Source organism: Lepus europaeus, chromosome 20 (genome assembly GCF_033115175.1).
Source record: "Lepus europaeus isolate LE1 chromosome 20, mLepTim1.pri, whole genome shotgun sequence".
Taxonomy (NCBI): domain Eukaryota; kingdom Metazoa; phylum Chordata; class Mammalia; order Lagomorpha; family Leporidae; genus Lepus; species Lepus europaeus.
Window position 1 is genome coordinate 53,568,630 of NC_084846.1, and position 17,634 is coordinate 53,586,263.

A 17,634-nucleotide genomic window follows, 5' to 3' on the forward strand; every position below is an offset into this window, starting at 1 on the left:
ACCTTCAAAATAAATAATAATAATAAAAAGAGAAAAAAAATTACTCATCTGCTGGTTGCCTCCTAGCCTTCCTATCAAAGGGACTGCCCCTTTGGACCTGTGGGGAGTGAGCATCCTTAACACAGCTTTATGAAGTCTTGACTAGGGTCACTTTAAATCAGTTTGACACTATTGTTTCTGTAATACTAGGTCAAATCCATTGCAGGGCTTCCCCCCCTCTCTAAAACAGTAAAGGTGAACATGCAGAAATGCTTGTTTTCTTTTTATCTGTAGAAATGAAAGCTAGTTTCAGCGGTACAGTTGAAGAATTCAATACATCTCCGTTTAATCTTCCTCAAGATGTTATAATCTCATTAGATGGCCTGTGATGTGAACTGTGGGGAATCTATTAGTTCAATATTTTGAATTTCAGATAATGCATCATGAGGTTTATTTTTTAAATAAGTATTTATTTTACTATTAAATTATGAGAGCTTTGAACCCTGTGTGTAAAGAAATAAGCTTAATTCTTAGAAATTTATCTTAGCACCTGGGGATTCTCATTTTACATCTTAAACACTACTTGACAGATCCTATTAGCTTTCAAACACTATCAGTTTAGTTTCAGTTTTTCACAAGACTGGACTTGTAGGCTCCTTAGAGGAGGTTTGTGTAGTTTTGCTGTAGTTTCAGTCAATGAGTAACTATAGAAGAATGTCCAAAGACTAAGAATGTTTATAAATTGGGTTGAATTGTCACATATTCCTTTTGACTTGTGTGAGTGTGTGTGTGTGTGTGTGATCTCTTTTTAATGACAGTCCCTTGGCAAGACCAGACGCCCCCTGCTGTGGGAAGTATAAATTCAAGGAACTGAATTCTGCTGACAACCGCAGGAGTTTGGAAGCGGATCCTGGAGCCACATACTACATCTTGAGTGCAGCATTGCGAGACCCACACAAGATGACCTAGTTAAGTTGTGCCTGAACTCTTGATCACTATGTGCTGCCAGAAGTCACCACGTTTGTGGCCCTATCAGGTTGTATTAATGGAATACAAGGTGATCATTTGCTGTGGCTATTTGTTGAAAACATCCCTAGCTACCTTATTTACTTTATCTTTTTAAACTTATTCATTTTTAAGTTTTTACTTTAAGGGCAGAAAGACAGAGAGAGCATGGACAGGGAGAGAAAGAGAGATCCTCCATTCACTCTCCAAATCCACACTACATCCAGGACTGGGCCAGGCCAAAGCCATCAATCCATGGCTCCCATGGGGGTGTCAGGGACCCGAGTAGTCGAGCATGAGCTGCTGCCTGACAGAGTGTGCATTAGCAGGGAGCTGGATCGCAAGTAGAAGCAGATGTCCAAAGCAGATCTTCACTGCTACAGCAAATACCTGCCCTACATTCTAACTGTACAGCGCCTCCTGTTGCTGCTATCAGAACTGTTGCTGCGACGCGCACATGTGAAACTTCATGTGGTCTTACTCCCCCTGCTTCTCTTAGGCAAGCCAGCCCCTCTGCCTCCCTAAGCCATCTGCTGCAACCAGGGCTACAGGCTGCCTTCACATTGGTTTCTTAGTTGTTCTGAAAATGGAGTTTGCTTAATTTTTTGTTCAGTCCATTTTTTTTTTTTTTTGACAGGCAGAGTGGACAGTGAGAGAGAGAGACAGAGAGAAAGGTCTTCCTTTGCCATTGGTTCACCCTCCAATGGCCACCGCAGCCAGCGCGCTGTGGCCAGCGTACCACGCTGATCCGAAGGCAGGAGCCAGGTGATTATCCTGGTCTCCCATGGGGTGCAGGGCCCAAGCACTTGGGCTATCCTCCACTGCACTCCTGGGCCACAGCAGAGAGCTGGCCTGGAAGAGGGGCAACCGGTGTTCAGTCCATTTTTAATTTCCCCTATTACTTTTTCCATGATTCCAGGAGGAGAGTAAAAAAATGCTGATGCAAATAGCCGTGTTCTTCCTGGAGGATCAGAGCTGCGTTAGGAGAGGAAAACTCCCAGCCCCACTGTGGGAGAAGAAATGAAAGGGAACACGGGAGGTGTGGCCAAGTCCACTAGGAGGGAAGTGCAGTGCTGCCTGCAGATGACTGTAACTTATGCCAGGATCACGATTTTTAGTGGAGCGGGAAAGGAGGAAGAGAATCTGACCTGTGTCTGCTCCGTGTCTAACTCCAGTACCCCTCCCATGAATCTGGAATTTGCCTCCACTCCGGCTGTTACCGCAGGCAAACTGCCGCGTTCTCCTTGCCAGTGGGACCTACCATAAGCTTTACTAGTGCCATGCTAGAAGAGTGCGGTGAAATAACGAAATTCCTCCTAGCTATGATTCTCAGACTTTTCAACCACAGATACAAGAAGACAAAATTTGAAGCCCGCAAGAAAAGAGCTTTCCTTGCAAACTGCTGCAACCACTAGTACTCATCCTTTTACATATGTATGTTTCCAATGCCAGTGAACCACAGGGATTAGTGTTGCTACCAGGAGGAAGGACATTAAAGGTAAACTCTGGGTCTTATCTTCAAGTACAGAAACGTCCCCTCCACAGCTCTTTTCCTTTTGGAGTGAGGCGAAGAGTATAGCATCCTCTCGGAGGCCCCACATTCTGAATGTTTCAGAACATGAAAATAGGTGTCTGTCTAAATGTATTACATTTTCAATACACAGAGCTTTCGTTACACATTAGAACTCGTACAGCATCTTCAGGGGGAATGCCAGCTTAACATATGAAATGCTATTCCTTTTGTACCAACATAGGGAAATTTCGTGCATTAAACAACTGAGCTACCAAATGGCTGCCGTGGTGTCCCTAAGTCCTCTAGGCCTGGTTTATTCTGCAAAGGACTCAGGCTTGGCCATTGTTCACCTCTGTCTGGTTTTCTGTACAGAAGAATTAGGAAAAGTTGAAAGTGTGCAGAATGGAACATATAAAAAAACAAATGATGGAAAGAGAGGTAATAGTAAAGCCATCAGAGAGAGTGGGCTTAGAAATAAAGAAGGAGGGGCCGGTGCTGTGGCATACCAGGTAAAGCTGCTGCCTGCAGTGCCAGCATCCTATATGGGTGCCTGTTCAAGTCCTGGCTGCTGCTCTTCTGATCCAGCTCTCTGCTATGGCCTGGGAAAGCAGTAGAAGATGGCCCAAGTCCTTGGGCCCCTGTACCTGTGTGGGAGACCTGGAGGAAGCTCCTGACTCCTGGCTTCAGATCGGGGCAACTCTGGCCATTGCAGCCATCTGGGGAGTAAATCAGCTGATGGAAGACCTCTCTCTTTCTCTCTCTCTCTCTCTGCCTCTGCTTCTCTGTATCTCTGCCTTTCAAATAAATAAATAAATCTAGGAAGGAAGGAAGGAAGGAAAGAAGGATCATGGGAGGGAAAGTGAGCACGTTAAGGAGGAGAAGAGGCCATGTCAACAGTTGCATCTGCTAGAGAGACATTAAACTGCCTTTCCAGTGTTCTCTCCCAGCCCCGTCTTCCTGGGTACTTCACTCAAAGTCTTACTACTGTTAGTAAAACGGCACAGTCCTATCTATGGTGTGATCTATACCCCAGCACCATCCTAGGCTCTAACCCTGCCACCATGGCTGGAAGCCAGGCGGCCACATGGCCTAGCCACTGGTGTCAGCCCCAGACCCATCCTAATGGGATTTTCTGCTTAACAGAGGATCAGATTATAATTCTATGTCAAAGAGAAATAGATTAATAGCTTTTGTATCCAAAATTTATTTCTTTCATGACTTTCTGTGACTTCCACATACCCTCTTCAACTTACTTGAAACGTTCTATCATTTCTGTTCCAGTCTAGAGTAAACTAGCAAAGAGGATGAAGTAATTCTTACAAACCATGTCCTTTCTTTATTCAGGAACTATGTCCTTTCTTTATTCAGGAACTCTTTCCTTTTTAACCTTTCTTACCAAGCACACATTTCTATACTTCTGATGTTTTCCATCTACCAATTTCCTTGATTTACATTTTGAAATAACCTGTTAAAAATCTCCAAACTTAGACAACATTTTTTAAATAAGGTAACACATCAAATTTCAGCCTTAGTTACTTTTAAGCAGTGTTGAACTATTTTTCATAGACAGTCTATAACATCAGAAACCTGTTAAAACAAATTGCTGGACAGGAAGATCAGGTCGTTTGACCTCCACTCCAGTGGAGTTCTTGTCTTTGGTGCATCAGCCATGGGCCCACAGTCACCTTTGGGAGCTGTCTGGCAGCTGCCTGAACGTCTGTTTCAGAGGCAGTTCTGGCTGGCACCGTGGCTCACTAGATTAATCCTCTGCCTGTGGCGCCAGTACCCCAGGTTCTAGTCCCGGTTGGGGAGCCGGATTCTGTCCCAGTTGCCCCTCTTCCAGTCCAGCTCTCTGCTATGGTCTGGGAAGGCAGTGGAGGATGGCCCAAGTCCTTGGGCCCTGCACCCGCATGGGAGACCGGGAGGAAGCACCTGGCTCCTGGCTTCGGATCAGCACGGTGCGCCGGCAGTAGCAGCCAACGGAAGGAAGACCTCTCTCTCTGTCTCTCTCACTGTCTAACTCTGCCTGTCAAAAAAAAACAAAAAACAAAAAAAGAGTGGCAGTCCCAAGGGCTAACTAGGACATCATGGGCCTAAGGTGTTCTTAGGGAAAAGGCAACTGTAACTAGACACTGAGTTTGAATCCAGGAAGATCACTACCTTTAAAAATATTGCTTTGTAACTTGCCTAACTTTTTTAGAAATAAGGAAACAATTAAAAGCCAGAAAGAGCCAAACCAGAAATGCAAGGTGAATGCCCAGTGATCTCCCATGGGAACATTGCAGAGTCGATGGGCAGAATGAGGAGGTTCATTGCCATGGTGGGAAGGGGTTCTCTAATGAAACATCCTTCGTATCATCCTGCTAATCTTTGCAAAACACTTTCATAGTAAGCAGCTGTGTCATTCTTTTGCCCTCTAGAAAGTCAACGAGCAAAATGCCTTAAGTAAAATTGTCACCATGACCTTCACTGTTGATCAATCTGTTTTTGCTTTGACTGGACCACTTCTGCCTCTTGGAAGCCAACACTTTGTGGCTTGCCTTCAGGATCATACTGGTAAGGCCATGTTTTGTTTCTTGTTCCAACTCTTCAAAGACATGCTCCAGAATCTTGGTTCCACTTGATGAAAATTTCCATTAAAAGCTCTGTGCTTGTCTGAAGCTCATCTAGGTGCAAAAATTGTGATAGCCATGGAGAGGAAGTTTGCATCACTTTAATTTTTGAATCATACCTGTGTAAGCTAAGCCAATTGAGATGCCCATGATGTTGGTGATTGTTTTTGCTGTTGGCAGTCCTCTTTGACTAGCACATAAACAAGATTGATTCTTTCCTGGCCAATTGATGGGGATGGGCTACTGCTCCTGGCTCCATCTCCAACATCATCTTGTTCCTGTTATACAGGCTCTTTTCAAATTAGTGTCTTATCCTACAGCTTCAAACCAGATTCTGCAAAGACATCTGATGATAAGTTAACACAGATTTATTCTGGTGCAAAAAGAAATGAAGTCTTGCATAGTTTTTCCATAGTTCACATTTTCCATGAATGAGTTGAAGACCCTTGTGCTATGTGATAGAAATTGGTTAAGTACTTTATATAACATTCATTTGTCATTAACAATCCTGCCTGGTAGTTACCATTGCACTCATTTTATTTATAAGAAAAGTAAAACTGTAAGAAGAGAAGTAATTTTGTAGCATTATGTAGAAAATAAAGATCCAAATATGAGTTTGAATCTAAGTTCAGATTCTGTACTAATTCTGATGTATCACAATATTTATGTCACCAAAGAATAATTATATGATTGGATAAATTAGCATAAGATTTTGAAGGAAATACATTTTTGTGCAACCCATTTGTTTACAGCATGTTCAAATACATTAGTGCATTCACATTTATGTAAAATCTCCACCCACAGCTCATTTTGCAACATTGTGCTAACTAAAACACACAGCAATTTCTGTATGTGTGTATCTGTCATTTTCCACTCTCATCTCACATCTTTCAGGAATTCCATTTACTTCTCTGTTTCATTGAGTACACTCAGTTTTGTTTTAGAAAGGAGTTATGTCATGCACGCAGTGTGCAAAGCTGACAGTTCGTAACATTATTGTTTTAGTGAATAGCCCATCTTTCCTCAGTTCTCTTCATCCTGTGTAACTCCTTTGGACCATTGTGAAAATGAGCCAATTACACGTGCACCTGTGCAAGAAGGAGGGAATATTTGGACATAGAATGAATCTGTCCTTTGTCATGTTATTCAAATAAAAACCAGGGATGGCCCCCTAAACCTCCAGTGTTTTTTCATTGACAAGGGGAAGGAGAGTTTCTTCCTTTCCATTAGAAACATTTCAATCATTGAGTCTAAATATCAGGCATATCTGGTTTTGCCCTTTTCCCATATTCGTATTGTATTAGTAACTGAATAACAAAAGCAGACTTTAGAAGCATAAAGTTACAAACCCTTGGGGAGGAAAATGACTTGTGCAATGAAAATGCTACTGGGCGCCTAAGTAAAGCAGCTCTGGCAGGGACAACTACAATATAATTTGTCACCAGAAAGCACACTAAGATGCAGAATACATAATTATCTTATCAGTAAGCTGAGAATAGTGGTGAAACTCATTTGAATTAAGAACCAAAATTCTAAGTCTCAAGGAAATACAAGGTGTCAGGCAACCAGTAATACTGAGATGAATGCTGAAATTATTTCCAAATGTGTATTTCATGGAATTTTTTACTAAAATTTGTAATTGTATAGAGGGTTAAAATGTACTGAAAGCTTAAGAGTAACAATGGCCTGTTAGGAATTTAAAAATGCCTGAAAGAGAATAAAATTTTTATTTGTTTGTAGAAAACTCTGTATCTAGATATCATACTACAAAAATAAAAATACTTCCATTTGCTTAGAGTGTAGTGTACAGTGTACATTTTCCCGGTCTATATTGTATTCACTGCATAGTGTACAGGCTTTCGGTGCTATAGTTACAATTATTTTTGATTGTAAGGGAATATACATTGTGTATATACCCTTTATCATGCTTTTTTTAAAGGTGCAATCTTTCTACAGTCATCTGTGCCAAGAATGTATTATCTGTGTGACACTTAACTTTTCCTTTATTAAGTCCAAGCATTTTCACCTGTGCCTTTGCAAGAATGTTGTCCCAGGTAATAGAGGAAAGAGCGATCTCTTTTGTCCCTGACTTTCTATAGGGAGCAGCTCTTAATAAACACCCTCCCCACAGGGGCCTGCACATCTGTCTCTCTCTCTCTCTCCCTCTCCCCCCCCTTTCTTCTCTCTCTCTTCTCTCTCTCTCTCTCTCTCTCTCTCTCTCTCTCTCTTTCTCACCCTGCAGGAAGAGCATGGGCAAGGCTGTTTCATTTCCTCTTACTCCTCAGTACAGACAATCAGGATATAATAAACTATTCAAAGAAAATAAACAAAAGGATGTACATTACATGCACAAGCATAAACATCACCCACATTACAAAGTCGAAGTGTCCAGTTCTGGATAAATGAAGTCCACAAAGAAACAGGGATGGCAAAGAAGCACATGAGACTTAGCTAACACGTTTGGATTTAAAATCTCTGCTTTCCCCTACACTGGCTATGTGTGCTTTGAAAGAGCATGCAACCTAGTGACTCTCATTTTTTGCCTCATTTGTTTGTTTTAGCTTGGAAAGCAAAATGAGAAACTCCTGCTTTGCAGCGCTGTTATAAGGATTAGAGCTATGAATATCAACCTTTATGTATGTTCCTGTCATGAGCCACGTGAGACATTCTGTAACCTACAGAGGCAGTGTTAATCAGGAGCAGCATGTTCTACACTATTCCGTTGGTCCCACCTTTCAGAGAGGTAGAACTGCCTTGTCATTGCCTCAGAGCTCATAAAGTAGAGTTAAGCACAAAATCATCTGTGACCTCTCCAGTGTGTGCTGCGCTGTGTCTGAGAACCTGGCCACGACCCACATGTGATAAAAATAGCAGTTTTTGCCTGGTCCAAAAACTCTGTGCCTTTAAAAAAGAAAACTCTCTCCAAAGATCTTGCCCTTCCTCCTCTCCATGCAACTGTCCAGTTCTTTCCAAGGTGGCACTCTACTGTTTATTTGGATAGCACAGAGGTCAGGCTCAAATAGAACTTTGAAGCCAGTCCTTCCTTTGTTTGTTTTTCTCATTCTTACACACAATTGGAAAATTCTTGCTTTCCTCTTATATTCTTCCTGTCAGGTGAATGGTCCTGTTAAATGAGTATATATGTAACACATTGAGCACTAAAAATAACCCCATGCTTTCATTTTCACAAATGAATTCATGTATTCATATTGTCTTCGGCCCTTCTTATGAACGAAGCACACTGATCTGTACACAAATCACCACCATGGCCAATGTCAGATCTCAATGAGGGTGGAGTGCAGGGCTGTGGGGAGAGAAGATGCCCATCTCCACCACTGGGGTGCAGGCGGATTTGCCTAAGGCTGAGAGAAGAGCAGAACAGCGGGGAAGCTTCTTAAAGCCAGGCTTGTACCATGAACAAGACAGTGATCATCCACCCCAGAGGGAGGGCCAGGAAGGCCCAGAGGAACCCACGATGACATGCAGAAAACAGCCAGCCGAAGTCTGAGAGTGGAGAAAGAGAACTGGCGAAAATTCTCCAGCACTCTGGACTTTGGCACTGTGTGTGTCATTTACACACGATGACCAGCATCCAATAAGAAACTGCAATGTATGTAAGGAGAAAATGTATCAAGAAAAAGCAGTCCATGGAAGAAAAGCAGGCCTGAAAGATATGTTCAAATCACCAGCCTGGGAATTTTAAGTAACTTTACTGCTACAGACCGAAACAGTCACACCAATAGCCCTCCGCCTATTCAAGCAGAGATTCTCCGAGTGTGGTTGGAAGACCAACCGCAGTGGAACTTCTTGGGAACTTATTGAAAATGAAACCTTTGGGGACTTACAGAATCCTGGAAAGTGATCCAATAATCTGTGTCTTAATAAGCCTACCAGGTTGTTGTAATGCATAATGAAACTTAGGAACCACTGTATTTAAAAAATTGAATTCATCATCAGAAGCAAAAATAATAATAGGCATAGATATATCCACTCATTAATTTAATAAACCCTCAGGATGGAATAACAGAATTGCTACCCAAACATTTTCATAAAATAAAGGACACTGGAATAGTTTTTAGCTCACTTCAAGAGGCCCATATAACCCTAAAGCCAACTGACAAAAACACTACAAGAAAAGAAAACCATAGATCAACATCCCTCATGAACATACATATAAAAATAATTAATAATGTATTAAGCTGTCGAATCTAACTGTATAGAAAAGATGATATATCATGATCTACTGTGGTCTATCTCAGAAATGCCAAGTTAGATTAGCAATCAATCAAATGTGCAATTCACAATATTAATAAAGTCAGTGAGAAATACAGCACAATCCATTCAACAGATGCAGATACAGCATTTGATAAAATGCAGAAAGCCATTAATGTCAGAATTTTCCCATCAAAGAAGAAGTAGAAGAGGAAATCTTAAATCTGATAGAAGTTAACAAATGTTGTTAACTTACTACTCAACTGTAGAACCTTATACATAGGATGGTACAATAATGCCTGGTATGAAATAATGCTACAGAAAGGTTTACAGAAAAAAATTATACAGGTTTTTAATTGGTCCTGTTATAAATTCTACAAGTAACTATATGTTATGAAAATTAATGAAATGATACAAGGAATTAACTTTTTTTCTGGTAAAAAATAAATTTTCAACAAACATTCTTTTTGTTTTCTTGGATCTTTATATTTTCAACAAAGTTTCTTCATGTTTGGTTTTGAAACTAAATGCATTCTGAATGCTCTAATACAGGAAGAGAGAGATTTCGAGTTATATAAATTATATAAATATTTTCATTATTGTCTTCCTTTTTACAAAATGACAAATACCTTCCTATAATCCTGGGCTGGAAATCTTTGCACAAGATTCAGGTTTGCGACTGCGTGGCTATGTGTTTACGTCCGAGAAAGAGTCTGCCCATATCTGGTGCATTCTCTGCACCACGTCCCTTTCTATCTTTCCTGCTGTATGTCTCTGAGTTGGGCTTGATCTGCATGAGCATCCTCAGAGGCTCCGAAACACATTCAGATGGTAGCTCAGGGATCCCAACTGGACCTCAGTGTCCCAGTGATGGTTCCCAGTGGAGACCTGAGGACTCGAAACATCTATTTATAGAACTGCAGAGTTTCTCCACTTTTCTTTGGGTTTCTACAGGATGAGAGGTTTTTTTTTTTTTTCTTAAAAATCTGTCTTAAGAGTTAAGAAATGCTCTCTGAATTTTGGCCATCTCATCAGCAAAAAAAGAAAATCCACCTTTATCCATAATATTTAATTTGATTCTCATTGTCAACCTATAATATGATACTGATGTTAGCACCATTGTATGGAGGAGGAGACTGAGCCACTGTGAGATTAGGCAATTTCCAGTGCTGCGGCTGGCAGAGCTGAGTTTTAGACCCAGGTGACTAGCTCCAGACCTTGAGCTCTCAATCATTGCATGTGCTGTCACTCAAACAAAAATCACCCATTGATGTCTTCATTAAACTCTAGGTCCCCGAAGGTCAACAGCTGTTTCTCTTGCTCACACTATATACTAAATGAGTGAACCACAGCACGTGGGAATTAGCCATAACCTACAGATGCAGTGACTGAGATTGTAATGTCACATTAATCTATTCAGAGTTGCACCTGTACATGGAATCTTTAAAGAGGTGATCCTAGGGCTAGCGCTGTGACACAGTGGGTTAAAGCCCTGGCCTACTGCACCAGCATTCCATATGGGTGCTGGTTTGAGACCCTGCCACTCCACTGCTGATCCAGCTATCTGCTATGACCTGGGAAAGCAGTGGAAGATGGCCCAAGTGCTTGGGCCCCTGCACCCGTGTGGGAGACTTGGAAGAAGCCCCTGGCTCCTGGCTTCAGATAGGTGCGGCTCTGGCTGTTGTAGCCATCTGGGGAGTGAACCAGCGGATGGAAGACTTCTCTCTGACTCGACCTCTCTCTGTAACTCTTTCAAATAAATGAAAGGAAGGAAGGAAGGAAGGAAGGAAGGAAGGAAGGAAGGAAGGAAGGAAGGAAGGAAAGATGATCCCAAAGAACATGAAAGGTCTTGATGGTTACAAGAGACTGAGGAGGGATGAGGGAGGGAGGGATGAGGGAGGCTGATTGACAGGCACTATATTATGATTATATAGGAGTTAGCAGGTCTGGGATCTCTTGCACAGTAGGGCGGCTATAATGTCAAAGTACATTATGCCATTAAAAAATTGACAGTTAAGATTTTGAGTGTTTTATTATTATTATTTTTTTTTTATTTTTGACAGGCAGAGTGGAAAGTGAGAGAGAGACAGAGAGAAGGTCTTCCTTCGCCGTTGGTTCACCCTCCAATGGCCGTCATGGCTGGTGCGCTGCAGCCGGCGCATCATGCTGATCCAAAGGCAGGAGCCAGGTGCTTCTGGTCTCCCATGGGGTGCAGGGCCCAAGCACTTGGGCCATCCTCCACTGCCCTCCAGGGCCACAGCAGAGAGCTGGTCTGGAAGAGGGGCAACTGGGACAGAATCCGGCGCCCTGACTGGGGCTAGAACCTGGTGTGCCAGTGCCACAAAGTGGAGGATTAGCCTGTTGAGCCACAGCGCCGGCAGATTTTGAGTGTTTTTACCGTAAATGTTTAAGGAGATAAATTTATTTACCCTAACTGTACATTACACAGTATATACATGTATTGAGACATCACATGGTCTACAATAAATATGTATAATTTATGTCTTTTAAAAATTCAAAGCAAAGGAGTCAGGCAAATAGACAGTAAATCCAAGATTTGAACCTGGACCACTCTGTATCCAAATATCCTTCTCATTTCTCTTTATGTCACCCTACACTTATGTTGGAAATGTGGAAATGTCCAGAAAGTGAATAAGCAGTAAAAGAGCCATAGCAGGTGCATTTGCCCTTGGAAGTGCTGTATATTACCTTACCTCTGCCAGGAAGCCTTTAACTGCACCCTATAGAAAGAGGCTCACTGTCACCTGCTGGCCTCGAGATACCTGGTAGGCTAGTGGTGATGGTCATAGTGGTGAGCATTGCTATGGAGAAGCACTAGCCAGCACCAGGAAAGATGGAGACCAAAGTTCTTTCCATAGGACACATTATTGCTTAATTAGGCCACTAGGCAGCATGTGTGAATACTTCGATGTCTTCAGTAAAAAAAAAAAAAAAAAAAAAAAGCTTTGTGTTTTATCTCAGCGAGTGAAAAAAAATCCACTCAATTCAGTCCCAAAACAGCAGATACGGATTCAGCACTGTAATCAAAGCAAACGTCACCATCTAGCTCCTTCCCCTACTCTGCCCAGCCTTTGAAAACCACCATTCTATTCCCAACTTCTGTGGGACTAACAGTTTTCTATCTTATATTAAAACCGTTTACCTTTTTTCCTATACTTTGACACTGCATTAACTATGTTTAACCACTAAAGGACAGAATATGAAAATATTAACATAATTGTCATTAAGATGCCAAAGAGGCCGGCGCCGCGGCTCACTAGGCTAATCCTCCGCCTTGCGGCGCCGGCACACCGGGTTCTAGTCCCAGTCGGAGCACCGGATTCTGTCCCGGTTGCCCCTCTTCCAGGCCAGCTCTCTGCTGTGGCCAGGGAGTGCAGTGGAGGATGGCCCAAGTCCTTGGGCCCTGCACCCCATGGGAGACCAGGAGAAGCACCTGGCTCCTGCCATCAGAACAGCGCGGTGCGCCGGCCGCAGCGCGTCTACCGTGGCGGCCATTGGAGGGTGAACCAACGGCAAAAAGGAAGACCTTTCTCTCTGTCTCTCTCTACTGTCCACTCTGCCTGTCAAAATAAATAAATAAAAAGATGCCAAAGAGGCAAATCAGGTTTGATTGTATTCTTCACTGGTTCAGAACAAAACTTGTGAAAATTCACATTTTAGCAGCTAGTTAATTATTGGTGCGTAGAAACAGCATTCGTGTCATCAGCAACAAACTCAGGCTTTCAATTATTTTTTTCTTAAAAGAAAAGACCAAAGTGGCCCTGGAAGAGCAGAGCTTTGCTGCCTCACAGGGTCATTGAGAATCGCAGCCTTGAGGCATAGCCACGTGAAGAGCGGCCTCTCACTGTCCAGACAAGGGGCGACTCCTTCGCAGACTGGCCTTTTGGACTGAATTCCAGTTACTGGAAAATTTCACAAGTTTCTCCTCCATAGCGTGAATAAAAAGAATGCACAAGTGTATGTATGTTTAGTGAACAAATAAACCATTTTTTTTAGTTTGTGTAACCTAATGTTTGTGTTTTTTGATCAATAAAGGACTAAAAGACCTTCCTTCACTCTTTAAAGTTGCAAAAAAAGTAAAACACCGTAAAATTCGTGTTGAAAACAGGCTGTGAACAGAGACCAAAACAAAGCATGCCGTTGTTTCTGTCAGCTCCGTCCTTCCTCCCTTCCCCTACTCACTCACTCACAGGTGGGTACTGAGTGCAATGCCAGCATCCCATGTGGGTTCCAGTTTGAGTCCCAGTTACTCCACTTCCAATCCAGCTCTCTGTTAATGGACTGGGAAAAGCAGCAGAATATGATCCAAGAATTTGGGTCCCTGCCACGCATGTGGGAGACCCGGATGAAGCTCTTGGCCCCTGGCTTTGGCCTGGCCCAGTGGTAGCTGTTGCAGCCATCTAGGGAGTGGATCAGCAGATGGAAGCTCTATCTCTTCTCTCTGTGTAACCCTACCTTTCAAATAAATAAAATAATTTTTTTTTTTAAAGAAAAGACACTATTGAGTCTGGAATACAGCATTGGAATACAACTAGTTTACATGTCTCTTTTGAAGAGACAAAAGCTGTAATCAAGATGACAATGAGAACCGGAAGAAAGAATGGGCAACATACTAAAAGACATACTAAAAGACAGCATACTAAACATACTAAAAGACAGCAACCAAATTTGGTGTACAGGGGCTGACATTGTGGTGAAGCAGGTTGCCATGGACACCAGCGTTTCATATTGGCATCAGTCCAAGTCTCAGCTGCAGCGTTTCCTATCCAGCTCCCTGCTAATGTGCCTGGGAAAGCAGTAGAAGATGGCCTGAGTTGCAGGCATTTGGGAAGTGAACCATCTGATGGAAGATCTCTCTCTTTGTCTCTCTCTGCTGTCTCCGTAACTCTGCCTTTCAAATAAATAAGTCTTTAAATAAATAAATAAATTTGGGTTATGGGATATGTTGCATATGCAAATTCAGGCTAAAATGTTCCTTTAAGGTAGAAAGTAATTAGGAAAACAGACTCATTATTTGATATTTGGAAAGGGAGCTGGCTGGCACTGTGGCTCAATAGGCTAATCCTCTGCCTGCGGCACCGGCACACCGGGTTCTAGTCCTGGTCAGGGCGCCAGATTCTGTCCCAGTTGCCCCTCTTCCAGGCCAACTCTCTGCTGTGGCCCGGGAGTGCAGTGGAGGATGGCCCAAGTCCTTGGGCCCTGCACCCGCATGGGAGACCAGGAGAAGCACCTGGCTCCTGGCTTCGGATCAGCACGGGGGAGGTGAACCAATGGCAAAGGAAGACCTTTCTCTCTGTCTCTCTCTCTCACTGTCCACTCTGCCTGTTAAAAAAAAAAAAAAAAAAAAGGGAGTTAAAATGCAAAACCAATATCCAGGAGAGAAGTCTTGAGTGCTCATATTAATTTGAAAGCCATGAAAAGGGGCAGCTGAAATGTTCAAAGTTAGTTTTACAAAGAGAAGGATGTAGAACAGGAAGAGTAAATGGTCAAGGTAAAACCTCAGGAAACATAGAAACTGTTAAGGAAGGAAACAAAGAAAGAACAAAAGGATGCTTAATTTGTGCAGGGCCAGCTAAGCAGGCAGACATCACCTCAGGAATGCTACTGAGGAGCCCTGGAAAGCACCAGGCAAAGTTTGAGGAGTTTTAACCCTTTCAAGGAATTAAAAAGAGATCAGTGTTCTAGCCCATTTAAAAAATGTTGTACTTAAGGGGAAAAAATTATAACACGTTAGGTTAAGTAGGGGTAGAATTGATGATGATCACTTTTTATTTTTGTTCTAATGTGTTAAGGATAAGGCATCACTTGTGTACATTCTGTTCGTTGAAAAAGAGGCAATTATTAGAAAAAGAAGACATAGCCTGGTAAGGAAGTGGCTTGGTGATAGACTTTTTGGAGGATGGAAAGGATGGAAAAAGCCAAAGGAATGAAAGGGACAGGAAAAGATAAGTTACAGCAAAAAGGAAGGACACCTTGTCCCAGGAGGTTGGAAATAGATGAGTTGTGTAGACCTGGGACTGATATGCTCAGAAGTCTATTCAGCCTGCATGAGATAAAGTTTTCAGCCACTCTTGGTAAAGAAAGATAAGGCAGGAATCAGGTCACACGCAGTCATTTGTCTCCCAAAATAGTCATGTATTACCCAGAAGGAAGGGGGTGGTCAAAATTGCTTTTTGGAACCCTTTTGGAAAATAACTAATAAGTTTTGCTCAACTGATTGTGGTATATATTATCTTTAGAAAGGTCTACACCTGGGGAGGCAAATAGATTTAATACTTCATGTCAAGTCCAATTGCTCAGCGAACCTGAAATGTTTTGGAAAGGACTCTGAGGCCTGTTCTAGCTCAGCAGGAGGGCACCCTGTGATTGATCAGCGTTGTCTACTCTGGGCCAGGCATAAAGGGTTGGTCTATTTGCTCACTGTAAAACCATAAGTTATTTAGTCCAATTTTCTGATATACAGATCAGAAGCAAGGCAGTATTTAGATATCCATCACAGGTTTATATGAAAGTACAAAAGTCAGACAAACGTTCCCTACTTTAAAATCCCTTCGCTGGAAGACTTTAAAACATGGGTTTTGAGACTTAGACTTCAAACATGAAATCAGACCCTATTTGTTTCTCTAACCCACCTTCAGATTTCATTTTCACTCTTTCTTCCAAGTTCATTTGAGATTGGCTTGTAAAAATATTTGAATTCTGCATTCAAAGAATTATGTACCAAAATTTGTACAGCTACACCTGACGAGTTTTCTGATACTCTTCTAAGGAGAATGAAAACACCCTGTTCTGGATTTTAAAGTTTTCAAAGTGTATTCTCTTTTTTTAAGATATATTTATTTATTTGAAAGAGTTACACAGAGAGAGGAGAGGCAGAGAGAGAGAGAGATAGATGTCTTCCATCCACTGGTTCACTCCCCAGATGGAAACAATGGCCGGAGCTTCGCCAATCTGAAGCCAGGAGCTTTTTCCGGGTCTCCCATGTGGGTGCAGGGACCCAAGGACTTGGGCCATCTTCTACTGCTTTCCCAGGCCATAGCAGAGAGCGGGATGGGAAGTGGAGCAGCCGGGACTTGAACCAGCACCCATATGGGATGCCAGCACTGCAGGCCAGGGCGTTAACCTGCTGCGCCACAGCGCGGGCCCCTCAAAGTGTATTCTTTTGAGCAGGATGAAGTGGGGAAGGATGGTGGTGAGGGGAGAGAGAGAGAGGATGTCTTTGCCTAAAGAAGTCTCTGCAGATGAGGCAGGCAGGTGGGATGATCACAGGGAGCATCTTGCACAGTGTTCGCTCCTCTCTGCGGTGCAGATATTAGTGGAAGTAGGAAAACAGCAGTCCCCTTCGTGGCTTCCCTACCTCACCTTACACTGGAGATGGAATTAGTTGCAGGAAGATGCAGCAGCTGTTAACTGAGTCTTTTGGAGAACATGGACGTTGAAATACTTCTGGAGTAGATTTAACTTTTTCACTAACATTGTCAACACTAATTTCCATATATAATAGTCACATTCTTGTTTTCTATACTTGGGTTATAAAATTCCTCTGCTATTATGTAATGCATTGTTCATGTGAAGCTGTTTTTAAAGGAAACACAGTTCTGTCTTGATAAATATCAGGAAACAGCCAGATGTTTCCTACTGTCTAAGCCAAACCAGTCAACAGCATGATCTGGCTTTGTGTACCACCCACAGCTCCCCTCTGATAGAGACCAACGTTTTAGCACATAACAAAACGTGAGCTCTAAAAAGTTAGAAACAAAACAGAACAAGCAAGGAACATCATTCAAACAGTCTTATCGTTCCCTCTGAAAATACCATGTGTAGTCTTCGTTTTTAAATTCTTAATCCACAAAAGAAATAAATTTGCTTTATAATATCACAGGACTCTTCCATAAGCAGAATAAAATTCAGATTTTCTCTCTTCTGAAAAATGGAGACTTCATTTCAAAGATAAGATGAAACATGAACTTGCTAAAAATTAAATTGAAAAGGATAATTGCTAAGCAATTTGTTATTAAAATCACTCCAAATAGTTGTGGCACCCTGTGAGGTCTGCGCTTCAGCCTTGGGGCCGCCTTGATTGGAGACAAGGTTGGGGAGATGACAGATCTGCAGACAAGTAGCATTTCAGTGCTGGGGAGGCAGAGAAGCTGAAGGCTCACTCAGCTACTGACCAGCAGTCCCTGGATAGATACACACAGGAGAACGATGGAGAAAAATGTGTCAAGGTACATTCAAAATATGGGGCATATGATGGTGAGGCTGACTTAAATAGTTCGTACTTATACCAAC

General features: G+C 42.4%; 1 long non-coding RNA gene across 2 annotated transcripts in view; it reads left to right on the forward strand.

Annotated features, from left to right (window-relative positions):
* LOC133749757 (uncharacterized) overlaps positions 1 to 9,652 on the forward strand; it is a 31,577-nt gene extending 21,925 nt beyond the window's left edge. For both annotated transcript variants that reach the window (XR_009864614.1, XR_009864615.1), the window contains 3 exons: positions 798 to 1,015; positions 1,904 to 2,482; positions 4,918 to 9,652. This is a non-coding gene — a long non-coding RNA (uncharacterized LOC133749757). The remainder of the gene's footprint in view (positions 1 to 797; positions 1,016 to 1,903; positions 2,483 to 4,917) is intronic.
* The last annotated feature ends 7,982 nt before the right edge of the window (positions 9,653 to 17,634 follow it).